The sequence below is a fragment of the Camarhynchus parvulus genome, chromosome 2, assembly GCF_901933205.1.
Source record: "Camarhynchus parvulus chromosome 2, STF_HiC, whole genome shotgun sequence".
Classification (NCBI taxonomy): Eukaryota; Metazoa; Chordata; class Aves; order Passeriformes; family Thraupidae; genus Camarhynchus; species Camarhynchus parvulus.
In genome coordinates, this window is record NC_044572.1 from 136,833,161 (window position 1) to 136,849,809 (window position 16,649).

Consider the following 16,649-nt stretch of genomic DNA (forward strand, 5'->3'; position numbering starts at 1 on the left):
TGCCCCATTCAGAGGACCAGCCGACATTTCAGACTGACACCCAGCTCATCTTGTACAGCTAGCCCTATGCAGGGAAAAGGACTGGGCAGGTATGAAAAGACTGAGTAACAGTACACCCATGTGCTCTGCTTAAAGCCATCCCAGAATTTTGGTTTTGCTAATGTTCATTTTATAGACACCTCCTCAAGAGAAACAGCAGCTGCAGTATGCTGCCTGGGTTAGCAAGAAGTGATACACACAGAGATATATACTGGATATGTATTAGGAGAGCACAGAGGGACTCTGTGCGATGACCGTGTAACTGCAGACACTCTGCAGGTGTGTATTTACAATCCTATTTATATAGTGCTGAAAGTGGACTACATTAATATACAGTGTGCATTCACCATCATTAGTTCTGCCTTCCAATAATGTGGACCCTAAGATAAATAATATCGCTAGAGCCTCTCCCATACAATAAACAGACTTGTTAGTTTAGTTATATACACAAAATTTCCAACTGCAATCAGAGATTCTTTTAAAATTATTAAAAGTTCTTGAAGGGAAACCTTTGTTTGACATTAAATGAGCCAGCTGACATAAAAAATCAAGAGGAGCCAAGACTTGTCTTTAAAATGAAGAATAAATTTGGTATCTTAAATAAACAGTATTATTCTAAACACGCACAACAATAAACCATGTATTTTAACAAGGGTAGATATAAAATATCTTCATATTTATCATCAGAGCTTTATATACCTGTTGGATTACTCCTTTCAAAGCCTTAAGAAATGTACCAGTGTCTTTGAATTAAAATGCACTTTCTTTATGCTAAAACCGTGAAAGTTCTCCTGTGGGAAACACTGAATTCTACATTAATTTTTTTTATTAAAAAAAAAAGCTTACACAGCCTCAGAAAAAAATAACCAAGTGGCAAAAATCCCAACTTTTTCCATTCTGCCTTTGATTCTGTCTTTGCCTTAATAAAATTGTTGACAGAAATTAAGCTAATCTTTGCAGCAACTTTTTCATCTTTCTTTAAAACCAAGGAGTTTAACTAGCTGTAGTTCCATCAGCCCTGACATGCAGCTCGCTATAAAGATGAGATCCTTGTCATTTTTTTGTCCATGTCTAACATTTAAGGAAGAAAAAAAATTAAAAAATAAAATCCATTTAAACTCTAAATTTTGGCTACAAAACATCTCACTAAGACAAAGATACTGTCCCTCACAAATCAAAACAGTAGCAGTAGTACCATCTGTAAACTCAGAATTAAAGAGCTAGCAATTTCTATACAACTGTAAAAAGTATTTTTAAAATGCTTTTTAAAAAACATTTTTCTCATTCTACAGCATGGGCACTGAAGGCTATAAATAACTGGATCAGTAAGTAAATTCACCATATACTAGAATGACTCCTGAGGTAACTCCGTAAAAGCTGAAGCGCTTGCTGCTAGTAGTTAATGGGATAGCCCAACTCCAAGTCAGAAAGAGCAAAATATCTCCCTTTCATTAAAAGAGAAGGGAGGGAAGCTATAAAAGGTACACAATTAGTTAGCTTTGCAGTGATTAATTCAACAACTGCAAAGCCAAAAACAACTTTAGGCACTTAACCATGAAACTGTCAGGTCTCTATGCTTGATAATAAAGCATCTATAAAGTAAACATTAACTTCTGTGTTTTTTCTACGTGTATATTCCATCACGAGAAGATGATTACCAAAAAATTACCCGGCAAGCTCAGCAGAGGCTTCCTATACCTTATTCTCCCTAACAAAGAGGTAAGATGTGCCCAGATTCCCTTCCTTTTCCTTACTGCCAGCTCTAGTAAGACAGTTCATACTGTTCTCTAAAACCTGACAGAAGGGACTGAAAATCAGATTGAAAATCTCTTCCCCAAGGAGGCAACGAGTTCATGGCAATAAGGGAGCTTTAAGGATGAGGAGACCCCTATACTAACCACATCTTATCCATATCAAGACAAAAGCAGGCAGCAGCTCTTCCTCAGACCAACTCTCCCAAGGAAGCAAATGAAAGCTCTGCACAAGTAAGGAATGCAAAAGTGTAAACTTTATCATCTCTTTTAAATAACCTCCAAAATTGAAAAACTATCAACCAAATTGAAAAAGACCAGGAAGGTGACAAATTAAAAGAAGAAATCAACATATTTCTCTGACCTGCAAATATTTAATTCAAGCACATTCTTCTCCCAAACAAGATGCCTGTGAGTGTTTTGATGGCTGCTCATAATCAAATGTGTCACTCGCAAAATTACAGTGTTTGAGAAGGGTACTGAGCAACCAAAAATGGCTTTTGCTAGAAGTATGTCACAAGCACATCTTTTAGTTACCTCAGAATTGCACAGGACTTCGCTTCATTCCTTTGCACTGGCTGCATGCGGGTTGCTTCATAGAAATATAACTGCAGTAATCTGCTTGACAGTAAACAGTAATCAGTAAATACTATTTACTGAGCAGATACGTGTCCCTGCTACTCCTTCACTTTACCTATCCTCTGTCTCCGTCTTCCACTCTCAATCCCCTTGCTCTCAGAAATGTTAGAGGGGGAAATAAATAAATACAGGTAGTGAAACAGTGAAATCCCATAGCTGGCAAGGTTTTCCTCTCTGAATGGACAAATTCTTAACTCCATGCAGCTCCAGACATTGAAGGATTAGATCCTAACCAGGGAAAACACAGGAAAATGGTAATAAATATTGCATGGTAATCCACAGGAACTTTGGTCCCAATGTGATTTTTCTACAGTCCTACAGAAAAACAGCATTACAACATCCATAATCTCAGCTCATATATCAGAGCACTCTCTCCATTCTCATAGCCCTTTCTTCTTTCATGTAGTGTATTTTCTAAGAAAAAGTACTTTTTCTGCAGAAGTGAAGTCAATGCAGTCCCATTCCAGAGCGAAAGTAGCGCAGCAACTCTGTGAAAACTACCACAGACCATCACGCTGCACAGATACAGGTGAGGAGTGAAGGGTTTATGGCAGCATTACTCTGGTAGGGACTAATCTGAAGTTCCTTCTGACTAAAAAAGTCAGTTTGCTGGAGAGAAAAAATAAATGATTTGTATTCACGCACAGTAAGAGCACTTCATGTCATAGTGGATTTTGCAATATCTTCATTGTCTTTCTATTCAGGCATATGTCTTTTTAGCAATAAATTCTGAAGACTCAAGAAGGTAAAACTTGCAAACCATGAGTCTCATTCACCCGATTAAAATAAATTCCACAACTGCGGTTTCTTTCTCTCTCTATTTTTTAAGCTCCTTGACATTGTCAACCAGCCACTGTCATGCACCACTATAGATACAAAAATCTTTTAAAATGTCAGCTTTTCAGATGCTTAATTTTGTCCTATTCAGGTAAAATGTTTTGCAGCGTAAAGTTCAGCAGAGCTGCCAGGTCATCTTTCTTAGTAAGGATTTTCATACGCGCAAATAAAAATTGAGGAACGACTGAAGAAAAAAAACCCTAGACAATCGATTTTAAATGTTTCTTAGATAATGCAGTACCACAACAAATCTCCAAGGAAAGTTAAGCTGAGACTGCCATGAACACCAAATAAATCTGCACCACTGGGATATTTAAGGTCCAATAAATCTTACTTTCCAGTGTTTTAAAACTCCAGAAGATAGTTTTGCGGCTCTAGACTCTGTCTGCCATTTGTGAAAAATATTTTCAGAATATACTCGTGTTTGTTGAACTACCAAATTATGAAAAAACTTTTATTAAAAAAAAGAACAAACCACAAACACACATATACATACATAAAAACCAACCAAACAAGTTACTTTCTTCTGTTTGTATGAAAATGCTCAAGAAAGTTGGTCAAAACTGCCCATATTTCCAATTCAAATTATTATTAATTTTTTAACTATCTTTTGTTGCAGTTAAAAATATAAAGCCAACAACTAATTGCAAAAAAATAAAATGCAAAGCCATAAAACTCCTCACAGAAGATCCAAGGGTTAACATCAACCTAAGAAATCACACATTGTGCAATTTATTTGATATTGTAAAAAATACTAACTGCTGAAAAAAAATCAGATGTTATAAAAAAACATTTTATGTACTATGCTGCAACTGTCCGCAATTTGGTTATACCAAAAGCACATTTAGTGGATTACGAAAGTCACTGCTTCCCTTGGCCTGACAGAAACACCCTGATGGCATGGCATGCAACCTTGTGAGGGCATTAGAGCCTACTTCCATAGAGATGTACCTGTCATACCAGACCTTCAGTCCCTATTTCTACACAGCTGTCCTCCACTGCCATCTCCACAAGCCTTTCAGAGAGAAGTTGCTGAGGACAAGATAAAAGCATGCCGTGAAGCCAGTGAGAAGCGGCAGGGCTCATAAGCAGGTGCACTTCCTAAACCTACTCTTACTTTTCATTCCCCTTTGGGAAATGAACTGTTTTCCAACCACAATAATCACTTTTAAAGGTAACAGACCAACAGTGGTCCTGCTGAAGGGCAGCTTCATGCAGTGAAATACTCCTTTGACCATCCTGAGTGGGGCAACAGAAAATCAAGGTGGCGCCTTACAAAATATTGTTACTGTGTCCTTAGTCCAGCGAAGTGCTGTAAAGTACCAAACTCTAGTAAGTGTAACATGAAGTCCCAAAAATCACAGTTTCCTCTCAGTAGGCTGCAACAGAGTTAGAGGATGCCTAATGAGGACTGGATGTTATTCTAGACGAAGCTGCAAGAAGTTTTTCTCCCTTCCATGTACAGGGAGAGATCAGAGCCATAATCAGAGGGATTAATCAATCTTTGGTAGCGTCTAAGTTTCTGCCAGGTTGAGAAACAAAGCAGGTTTTTCACTTTTCCAAAAATTTGCCCAAAAAAACCCATCCTAAACATAAAAAAAAAAATCATCAAGTTATGCTAACCTTTGTTTTGCTAGCAAACCTTGTGTCACAAACAACTGAAAGACAGTGATGCAAAATGGATTCTTGCCTAGATTTGTAAATTTTTCCAGGAGTTGTAATATCCCGCATTTGATGACATCATGAAACTAGCAAGTAAAAGTTGGTTTTCAATTTGTTCTACTTTTCCCTCATTAGTGTCTGTGTCAGAAACAGAATAAGAAACCTCATTAAGTCACATTAAATTCTTTAAACTCATTAAGGGCTCAGAGAAAGAACAATACAAACACTGGTGTTTTTGTAAAAAAATTATGCAACACAGATGGGCTTCCATGTCCATGTATTTTTAGAATGGATGTATGTGCGCAGGGCAGCCAAAGAGAGCGATCTGCATGAGGGAGAAACAGAGTAGCAGAGGCAGAGCACACCTTACATATGACAGAATGACATCTAGATAGAAATGAATTATGCACAGTCACTTCTGACCTGATATTGATGAGGCACTTCACGCTTTGTATCCTGAATTCTGGCAGAGCTGGAGTCAGTACAATATTCCACACAACTTTTTAACTAGTGATTCTTTGGGACTTTCTACGGGGAAAAGACAACCTTGAGGGCCACACAGCCAGCAGCAATCAAGTGGCAATCAAATTTTTTGTCCACAGACTACTTTGATTGCAGCTGCTGAAGTCTAACATACTATCTGATTGCAGTTGAAGATACATCTACTAGTCATGCATATGGACTTACACGTAAGTCAAGATACAGGTGTGTGCAGAGTTTCAACAGTCTTGGAGAATATCTCTGGGTGTACAAAGGGTGGGTATTTGTTAGAAGATTTATTGTAGATGAATGACTCAGATTTATGCTGTTGATAACTTCTGATCTTACCCCCCATAAGACTGGAAATATGAGCTCAATGCTACAAAATTATTTACATTCCTACAGTATGCTCAAACAACTATTACAGGATTAATTTAATCCATTACATTATTTTTTTTCATGATAGACATAACATGCAAATAGGAGTTTAGTTTTAAAGAAAAGTCCAGATCTGAGGAACGTAAAAGGAGACTAATTGGATGGCATAAATTTCAGATGGCTGTAGGAGGCCACAGAAAGAAAACAGTATATACAGTAGATGGGAGACATGAGTTAATGTTTCCTCCTTCCCACCACTGTAACAGCTGAAATGAGAGGTGGGGATTTTACTGAGGGCCCCCAGATTTCAGCCTCCAGAGCTGGGTGCCTGTTCAGCAGCTCTCCTCTCCCATTGCTCCAGCAGAGGCAGATACTGTTTACCTGCAAGGCACATGGTAAGGCTAATCTATTTTCATAAGCTTTTCCCTCAGGTATTTGGGGCAAGGTTTAGTTTATTAATTGTGTGTGTGCATGTGTGTTCATATCTATCCGTGCAGGAGGAAAAGGCTCAGCAATGATCAACGTGTATTGCATTTTTGGTTTGTACTCTGTAACTGCAGCTGGCCAACGTCTGCTGAGTGTATTTAATACATCTAACACTGAGAACTCTACATAGAAAAGCAAACTATGTTCAAGTTTGGAAAGTGGACTTATCTTTCTTTCATTAGTTGAATTCATGAAGCAAAGTTTCACCTGCATAATAAGTTTTTTATGTTCCACATCTCACAGCTTCTGCCTGAAGAGTGGTGTGTGAGAAAGTCAAGAAGACTCATATGTTGGAAACACTGAAACCCTTCACCCCCAAAGAAAATTACTTTATCCTAACTCATTTAACTTTCATTAAACCACATCTGAATATAGGAATTTTAGGCACTACTTAACTTCAGTATCTACTTCAAACGTTTTTAGGTAAGTTGAGATTTTGTTTTTTAAAATAGTCCCTGTAATGTCACTGGGATATCCAAAACCAGTCTGCAAGGTATTTGGGTAGACAGACCATGCCTTTTTCCCCCCTCTTTGTAATTAACTACTATCAAATATTCCCTTGTGCCTTTTTTTTTCTTTGTGAACCACCAACCTGTGTGTTTAATTTTTTAAGTTTCAGTATGTACCTCAGACTGCAGACTTTGCAAAGTAGGTCAGGAATACCCCAAAGGATACACATTTGAAGGCTACAGATAGCAGAACACACCATTTACGGCTTTGTATATACACATACATACACATTCTATATAATATAGGTAGATAGATTCAATGATTTAAACACACTACATCTATACTGTGTGTTTCAAGAACATTCAGATATTTACATGGTTAGATCACCACTCATTTTAGACTCACTCTAGTGCCAGCTGCCAAAAAAAGGTATACAAATCAAAATATGTTACCTTTGTTCAAACAATACTGCTGTTCATTATATAATAGAAATTGTCATGCTTAATCTTCCAGGAACCAAGAACTGGTACATTCTTGGATCAGAGGTGGCTTGAAATGGTTTGAGGCAAAACTGAAGCGCACTGTTTAAGTAAATCTTGCTGAGAAACATTAAGTGCATTGATGATTTTTAGCATCATCTTTTACGGGTGTTTTTTCCCAGATCTATTAACAAACTAAAAATGCTGGAGTATTTTCAAAATACAGAGAGTATTGTTAAGTGTAATGGGGGATCTGAAAAGGCTGCTTGAGAATAGACACCACGAAGAAGTAAAATGTGCCTATAAAAATTACACGTTGACTTTGAAAATACACCAAAACCTAATTTTTCCTTGAGCGCTCTCAGTATTGCCCAAGTATCTCAATGCCTTCTGTGGGTACTAAGCTACAGGCTGTGATTTTCCTTTTCCATTAGAGATGAAAAAATTGCTACAAGCAGCATTCAAAAATATGTCTCCGTCATGATACAGAAAAATACAGGAAAAAATTGTAAAAATGCCTTAAATTCTTGAGAGTTGGACCCTTTTTAAATCACATTTCAACCTGGGAAATTGATAGATTAAAAATACGTACAATTCACTTATTGAGAAAAATCTCTTTTACAGCATTACTACTCCAGGACTACTTCAGATTTTTAAGCATTTTACAATTTCATCTTAAACAACATGGATTATACAGTATTCATCAGGCAGACACAATCTTCCTTACAGACAGACACAGACACACACAACTCTGCAGAGGCCAATCCTGCAGCTTTTACTGAATCCAAAGGTCCCCTGACAACAGTATTTTTCAAGAATGAGAACTGAAGGATCAGGCCCCAAAAGTGCTTATGAAGATGAGATGTAACTTCAACAGATTGAATGCTAGATTAAATCTAAAGATTGAGGCAAGACAAGTCTGGGGTTTAAACCCTAGGGAGGACTGACATTTAAAGTGTTGCCACTGAATTATAGCTCTCCACATTGGGTGGGGTAACCTCCTACTGGGTGGAGTGTCTCCCCTAAAGGAAGGGAAAACTGGCACAAGCCAACTCAGTCTTTGAACGATTTTCCTACTTGCCAACTTATGAAGTCGTCCTGACGTCAACTTCGTCAAGGAAGTCTATTGCCCAACTCCATCTTTTACTGTACAAAGTTTGCTTGTGCTCAAAACCCCAGCAGATGTAGAAAAGAAATTAAGGAAAAGAGACAGAAAACCCTGAACAAAATAAAGAAATGAGGAAAAATGTGTTGACTGGATTTTACGGTCATTTTTAAAAATCCTTCTGCTGGGTTTTCTTGTTTCTAATATCAAGTTAATACAAATAGATACAGATCACTCGAGACTATTACTAAACATATTTTAAAATCTCGTTTAGCTTTAAGACACGGGGTGGAGAAAGCACAGAAAGTGGACACTCTGAAATATAAGATCTCTTATGTGTTCTGCAATGACTAGCTAGTATCTTCCTAATCAGCGTCACTAACAGGTGTAAAACACACTCATACTAGGAAAATAATATTCATTGAACAGCCATCAAAGGCATGTTTAACATATTATTTCTCTCAGAATCAAAATAAATTGTTTCTCTGAAATGAGGAGTCAAGTGCTGGAGAAGGCAGAAGGAATGCTGGGGGGAATAAAATTAAAACAAAACAAAACAAAAAAAAAAAAAAAGGATAAAGCATCTCAAAGTGCCCATGGCGGGGGGGAAAAAGTAAAAATCAGAAAACAGTTAAAGTTACCATAACCTGAAATGCACCAACCATCACAAAGAGCAATTGGAGAAATCCAGCAGAGCTCAGCAGGAAAGATTTTTAATAACAGATTGAAAAACAAGAATAAAAATAACTGCATCAACAGGGCCTTTCTTCCTCAGGCCACAAGCCCGTTTTTACTTGATATTTAAAAAAAATGCAGTTTGGCCACTAAAACCAATCCAGAACATTATTAAAGTTAAAAGCTACCAATTACTTCTGTCTGTTCTTTTAAAGCAAAGTTTGGCATTACGTCGGTTGGTTTAAAGAAAACAAGAAAGAGAGAGAGAAAGAAGGAGAGAAAGTTTCCTGCTTGTATAAATTAAACCACCAGGGAAGGTGTCTAGCCACTTGTAAAGCATTTATTACAGGTTTTTAAAGGGCTAGTAACATTTTAAAAATTAAATATTTTAAAATAAATTTAAAGGAAAAGAGTAAAGATGATCTGAGCTTGGAAAGAAAGCAGATTTATGAGAAATTAGACATGCATCAACTGAAGCTAAGAAAGTAAAAATTACTATTAGGAGTAAACTTTGCAATTCAAAATAATTCTATTTTCAAGGCAGGAAGTCTTATTGTAGCTGCTGTACTCACACACATCCCTTATGAGACGGAAAAGTTCCACCGAACTTTATGGGATGGAACCAAGAGGGTTCTGCAGAAACGTCCTACGGAAGCGCCACCCGTGGCAGCGACGCAATCTTATGAAGCATTTTCTTTTGACAGCTTTTCTAAATCCACATACAGAGATCCCCAGCAGGAACTAGATTCCTTAGTTAATGCAGCAGGACCATATTAAAAATCACTGATAGAATGATTGGCGAGTTCTGTTAAATTTTAGATGTATTTTTCACTGGTGGTGTTATTATAAAATTTTAAAGCACCACTTTAAAGGTACTAGAAAATAAGAATCTGATAGCACAGAACATGAATAAAACATAATGGCTATACGTTTCTTACATACAGCTGTGCCAGTTCACCTAAATCATAGTCTTCTAAACCCCGTGGTGCCAAATCAGAGGCTCCTCTGACTCCAGACAACACGTCAAGTGGAATGGTGTTCGGCTGTGCAACACTTTTGGTGTGTGACAAAATGTCCACTGGGGATTTAAATCGAGACTAGGGGAGCTATCCTCCCATTGCTCCATCTTTCATTTGAGCCTTGGTCTGCATGACAAGAAGTCAGAGTAATATGCCAGCACTTTCCTCCCCTCCCTGTGCTCCTCTGCCCCAGCAGCGTTTCTTGTGTTCTGGGCACACGTACAACTGGCGAAGGAGCTGCATTCTGGAAGGCCCTTTATTGATTAGGTACAAAATAACATTAAGGAGTGAATAATAAGTACTATCTGAAAAATGTAGTTGCACGTCTTGCCCTTGTAAACATTTACTATTTGATGGTGTAATTGTACTTTAATCCTTCACATCATCTAATATAACTCTTTGTGCTTTTCTTTTAATTAGCAACACACAATCCAAAAAAAGCAAAGCCCAGAAAGTTTGTACGTACCATAAAACGCGCAAATAGTTTTAAAATTATCAAATATTCTCTCTTTGGATGTAAGCTTATCTTTTAAAGTCAAAAGAGAACTTCATTGGCACAGGGCAAGCAAAAAAACTCCATAATTCATGACAATACCAAGCAAAAAAGTTCTTCTCCAGAAGGACTGGAAAGGGCACCTTTATTTATCTTCTGGACAGACAAAAATAATAGAACCTAGACCAGATATGCTGTAATTAATGTATCCAAAGGTCAACAGGCAATGGTATTTATACAATAAATGGGTGCTGACTACGCTGGTTATAGTATTAATCACCAGTATTTGAAAATAGCATTGTTTTCTTACTAGGTAAGAACTTGAGAAAGTTTCAGAAACAAAAAAGAAATCCTTTTTTTTTTTTTTCTCATACCTGCCTGCTATTCTTTTTACCCAATTGTTTTTTAACTCATGAGGTATAATATTTAGGACAAATATATCCAAGTTTACAGTTGCCCAGGACTGCCAAAAACAGACCCAGTCTACCTCACTAGTTGTGTTGAGGAAACTAAATTAAGTAAGGGCAAACATCAACTGGAAAGTTGTCAGTTTACTGAATGAATGGCTTCATTTTACACACCAGTTAGAATACCTTAATCAGAATATATTTCTATTCAAGGCCAATACTTTCACTACCAGGTGGCAGTTTGTTCTACTTGAAACGGCATTAAAAATGTAATTCACTTCCACTATACTTTCACCTAACAAAAAGGGTTGTCAGATTCCCAGCCTATCATGTTCAAAAATATTTAACCATAAACTTTCTCACAATGTTATATTTGGTGTTACCCACAAACCTTTATTAAAGCGATACTGCCAGTGTGGCTTCAGTTAAGATCTGAGAATGTTTCTATTAAGATTATTACATTAAAATATTGTCAAGAGTTTGTAAGAAACATAAATATTCATACACATACAGCCCCCCCAGCCTTAGAAGGAAAGTTCCACATAAAAAGAAAAATTTAAATACATACCAAAAGTTGCCTGGTTGTAATTACATTTTGGGTTTTTTCCTAAATGTCTCTGCTAATTTTTTAACTCTTTCATACTGTAATGTAAAATAGTTTTATTTCAAAGCAACTGGCTGATAAAGTGCTAAAAGAGGTAATTCGCATGAACAGAAAGTAATTAGTCATTGTTTGCACAATGCTTTGAAAATACAAAACCCAATGTGTCAACTAGCATTAAAATATAATACGATTGGAATACACAGATTTGACTAGAAACAATTGCATGTCACAGACACTCCAGTCCACAGACAAGAATTAGTACTTTGCTGTTATAAATGCAGTATCATGATATGTGGATAAGAGCGTTCTTTACACTCAGCCAGAGCATGCATGATAATAGTGTGCACCATGAAAGTTTACTACAAATGCTAGAGAAGATATTATTGAAAATAATCCTGCTAAGGATTCATCAAATGTTACTGAATTTATTCTCACTGATAAAAATGTAAGTCAACCCATAAAGCTACCATATAAATTATACTAAAAATGCATTAAAAACATGAAAGGATAACCTGGCTGCATCGCGTTTGATGCCCAAAGAAGTCTCAGATCTGTGAAGTTGTCATTTACATTCCTTTCCTTTATTAACAGCGCTATGAAATAAAAAAAAAAGCCATGCTCTCACAGGCAAAGACTGCTCAGTGTTATTTGGAGTCTGTTTTAGAGGATCACAGGCAATACATGTAAACTTAAAAGCTGATGCAACTTTGCCCTTTACTTACTTTGTTGTGACTACGTATATGCAAAGTTTAAAACAGAGAAAGTTATTATACGCATCCAAAAAAAAAAGCGATAATCAGACAGAACAGGGTGGATTAGGAACTGACTGTTTTCTCATGTCTAATCTCCCTTGATTTTAAAAAGGTGAAGCAGACTTCTGTTGTTACAGTCTGAGGATAAACTTGTATACAGGCACTGCTGCACTACTGAACTTCAGAATCACTGATTCTTTGTGGCAAACCTCAGGCAGGTATACATTATTCAAGAGGAAAAAAGAAAAATACTTTGTTTTTCCCTTTACAGAGAAAGGTTCCACTTGTTTGGTTTGACCATATTATTAACAGACTTTCATTCAGTGGTTAAAATAGAAAGAAAAAATCTTTCAAAGTGTTGATATCATTTCCAGACAGTCTTGTCAGCATCACAATTTACAGGAAATAGTTGATGTTCTCACACAAACCGTGTGTTTACTCATAGACCCAGAGTACTTAAAAAAGTAACAACCTTCACTCTTTTGGAGGCTTTTTTTAAATGTCACTCTGGTGGAATATCTGAGAGAGCTGTCTAACCTAACACACAGATTGTGAACATGAGGCAAACACAGACTGCAGTTCAGAAGACTACTGTAACTTTTATTCTCATTTTGTCCACGTCAGGAACTGGCTCTTACCACTACTTTCCTTTGCTGCCCCTTGCATTTTTAACTCTGGCAGTCTTCTCTGAATGTTCAACTTTTACTAAAACCAACAGGAAAGTAACATGATGCCACCAACATCCACAGGATTCGGTTGCGCGTACTTGAAGACAGCCCGAGTGACAAAAAAGTTTGATGGTTCCTTGAGAGACTTTACTGAACTCAATTGAATATAACCTGAGACGCATTAAATTATTGTCTCTTTCCATCAACATTCAAAATGGGCTGTGTAGTGTAAGAGCAGTGAAGGCAGCATAGACTGCAGAGCAGCTTACATTTTCTTTACTAGACAATCTTTCCCCCTCGGAAGGGACTTGTCGCCTTGGCTCCCCACGAGTGCTGGGGTGACCCGGCTCCTGCTCTGCCAGGCAAGGTGCCTGCACTGGCGGAGAAGAAGCGATGGAGGGAAGACGTCTCACCAGCTTATCACTTAGTCAGCTTAGTTCAGTCAGGGCACTGGAGAAGTTTGCCATTTGCAGATAGAAAACACAACCGGTCGTGGAAAAAAAAAAAGATAAAGGAGACTAGCGGGCCCCACTAGAACCCGCGTAGGAGTGCCTGGGTGTCTGAGCTCCGTGATTTGCAGCAGGGAGGCAGATAAACAAAGCCCCCGAAATGTCAAGCCCCCACGGGGAGCCTCTCGTGTCCCAGGGCAGCGCGCAGCGGCCGCAGTCCCCGGGCCAGACCCTGCGCTGCCCCGGACCCACGATCGCCCACCCCGGCCTCGGACGCGGAGCGCCCACCGCAGCGCAGCCCCTCGAGCCCCGGCCTCGCCTCCATGCATTGCTCCCTTCGGAAAGCCACACGCGGGTGCCTGCAGAGGGGGCAGCCCCCGCCGCAGCCCCCGGGCCGGGGGGCGGGGAGGTGAGACGCTCCACGAAGTTGTGGCAGGCAGGGAGAGCCGGGCGCGGGGACGCAGCGCTGGCAGTGGGGCTTCGCCTTTAAGAGGGAAAACTTTTACGTCTCTCCGTCTCTGATTTAAAAAAAAAAAAAAACCCTAAAAAAAAAAAAAAAAAAATCACCACCACCACTATGTCGCCTGCTACCCCGGTGCGACCGGGAGGGATCCCAAGCCCTTCTCCCGGAGCAGCACCGCTCCGCACTCGGCCTCTCCCGATGTGTTCCAGGGAAAGGAGAGGAAAAATAGGAAGCGAAAAAAAATTAAAAGGGGGGAAAAAAAAAAAAAAAGAAAAAAGTTTTTCCCAAACTTACTACTCTTCATGATGGTGTCTCTGTGCCCCGTTTGTCATGATCCCCATTAAAACTTCCAGCAGCGGCAGGAGCGGCAGGACTGTGCGACTGCAGCCCATCGGATGCGAACCCTCTGTGCTCGTCTTCTACTTCCACCCCCCCGCGTCTCCCTTCCCCTTCCCCCGAGCGCCCCGGTGCCGGGGAACCGGCGGCCGCGGAGATAAGGCGCGGAGCGGCGCGGAGGGGAGGGCAGAGCAGAGCCGCACCAGCCCGCGGCCGCCGCCGCTCCCCTCCCCGCCTCCGCGCCGGGGGGCTGCTCCCCCTGCCCGCCGCCGCCGCTGAACTTGACCCTCCCGACTCCAGCGGGGCTACCGCCGTTTTGAAGTCGCCAATTTCCAGCCATCACACATGGCTTTGACCCTCCGGCGGGGGGAATGGGGGGTGCGGGGGTGGGGGGGTGATGCACCGAGAGAAGCCTGTGAAATCCGAGCAGCCCCCGTTGCCTGGGATTATGCCCACCCACCCGCCGCTTTTGTTGTTGTTGTTGTTGTTTTAATTTTTTTTTTTTTTTTTTTGGGGGGGGTATTTCGGGGGGAGGGGGTGCACCCCCGCTGCCCCCCCGGGCACACGCCACGCTGCCGCGGGCGCCGCGCCCCCGCCCCGCGCGCGCCCCCCGCGCCCGCCGCCGCCGCGCCGCCCCCGCCCGGCCCGCCGGCCGCGGCGCCCTCTCCGCCGCCCCCGCCCGCGCCCCCCGCGCTTACCTGTTGATTAACCGGCAGCAACAGCCCCGGCAGCCTGGAAGATGGTGGAGCCGCGGCGCGAGCCATGAACCGTCTCCTGCTGCCGGCGGAGTTGGACGCGGATTATGTGGCGGTGGCCGGGGGAGTGGGGGGGCGGGGGGCCGCGGCGCCGCTGCCTCCCCTCGGCCCCGCTCGGCGGGAGGGGGCGACAGGCCCGCCGGCGGGCGGTGCGGTGCGGCGCGGGGGGGGGGGCGCGGCGGGCCGGGGGGCGAGGGCCGGGGCACGGCGCGGCGGCCCCGCCGGCAGCGAGGCGGCGGCCTGGGAGCGCGGGGCGGCCGGCGCGTTATCGGGACTGTTATCGCTTGTCAGGACCTCCGTCTCCCCGCATTACGTCAGTTTCAAGACACCAACACTATTAATATCAAAGGAGCCTTCGCGGAGGAAAGCGCCACCCCAGACGGAGCGCCCTTAAAGAGACAGTGCAGGCGGCCCCGCCGCGCGGCCCGCGCCGCCCCCGCCGCCGCCTCCGCCCGCCGCCGGGCCACGGCCACGGGCAGCGCGGGCCGGGCCCGCCGAGCCGGGCGAGCTGAGGGGGCGCGTCGCCCCGCGGCCGCGGGGACTTGCGCTGAGTTGGAGCAGGGATAGCCGCAGGCCACAGGCGCGCCCCCAGCGCGGCCCGCGGGAGGCGGCTGTGCCCGCGGCTGTCACTGGGACCCGCCGCTGCCCTGCGGGATTGGGAACGGTGGCGGTGGGGATAAAAGGCGCGACCCACGCGCTCCGGTGGCTACCGCACTCGGGAGACCCCAGCCCTGCAGAGGCGGTGTCAGCTCTCTGCCCCGTGCCCCCCGTTTGTGTGCGGGTGCTGAGGCGGGTGGGCAGACAGTTCCCCGGCTGGGCGATGAGCAGTCCCGTTACCGCCCGCGCTTTGATACCGGTCGCAGGTCAGCCTCGAGCCGATCCGAAAAAAACCTCACAAGTTTTCCTCCTCGGGCAGAACTTTTTCAATTCGAAATACTCCTATATCCCCTATACTACGAACTGCCAGAAGTCTGCATGTCAATGTAAAAACTGTCTCCAAGGAGAACCAGTACATAAAAGGTTCCTATGAAAGGGTTTTAAAATCCCAAATATAGTAGGCGTTAAAAACTATGTAAACATTTGTTGGGCATTTGGACACAATTTTTCTGCAGTTAGGTGACTTTATATGGCGTGCTTTTCCTCCCATGCAAGTTGTTTTAAGCTGATTTCGCATTCAAATAGATGCATTCTACTTGCTTGCAACTACTAACATTATTTAAGGAAGAAGCTGGAAAAGAACTAAATGATTACAGTTGGAGAGCTGAAGCTCCTTCCCCCCAAATATTTGAAATTACATAACTTTTTCCTTCCAATTTTACTCTCAAATACCGGTGAAGTGTAAAGCATAAAACCTTCAGAGATACATGGTGACGCAAATGAAACCCTATTGTAAAACTTATGGCATTCTCAGCCCTCGGTCCAAACTTAAATATTCTTCATACATGTTTAATATAATCCACTGGCAGATTTGTAAAGTAATTGCTTGTGTAAATCACCCAGGACCACATTTCTCCCTCAAGTTCTTTTGTAGGATTGTCTGATAAAGCACTTTATGAATAGAAAAGCAGTAATTCACATACAAGAGGTGAACTTGTCATGTTGAATATGGAAGTTTGCATGATTAGGCAGACACAGTAGGATCCCCGACACAGGGAAAGGGGAACTCACTGATTATGTGTGGTATTCCCTCTATACCCATCCACAGAAAATGAGTTTGGAACT

At 41.9% G+C, this 16,649-nt stretch overlaps 1 protein-coding gene across 6 annotated transcripts in view; it reads right to left on the minus strand.

Moving 5' to 3' along the window:
- TRPS1 (transcriptional repressor GATA binding 1) overlaps positions 1 to 15,008 on the minus strand; it is a 211,930-nt gene extending 196,922 nt beyond the window's left edge. For 2 of the 6 annotated variants that reach the window (XM_030943269.1, XM_030943264.1), the window contains exon 1: positions 14,131 to 14,584. The gene's annotated coding sequence lies outside the window, so the exon portion shown is untranslated. Of the gene's footprint in view, positions 1 to 12,016; positions 13,889 to 14,130; positions 14,585 to 14,870 lie in introns of those variants that run through there. The other 4 variants (XM_030943266.1, XM_030943270.1, XM_030943271.1 and 1 more) reach the window with 4 other exon arrangements.
- Positions 15,009 to 16,649: the final 1,641 nt, after the last annotated feature.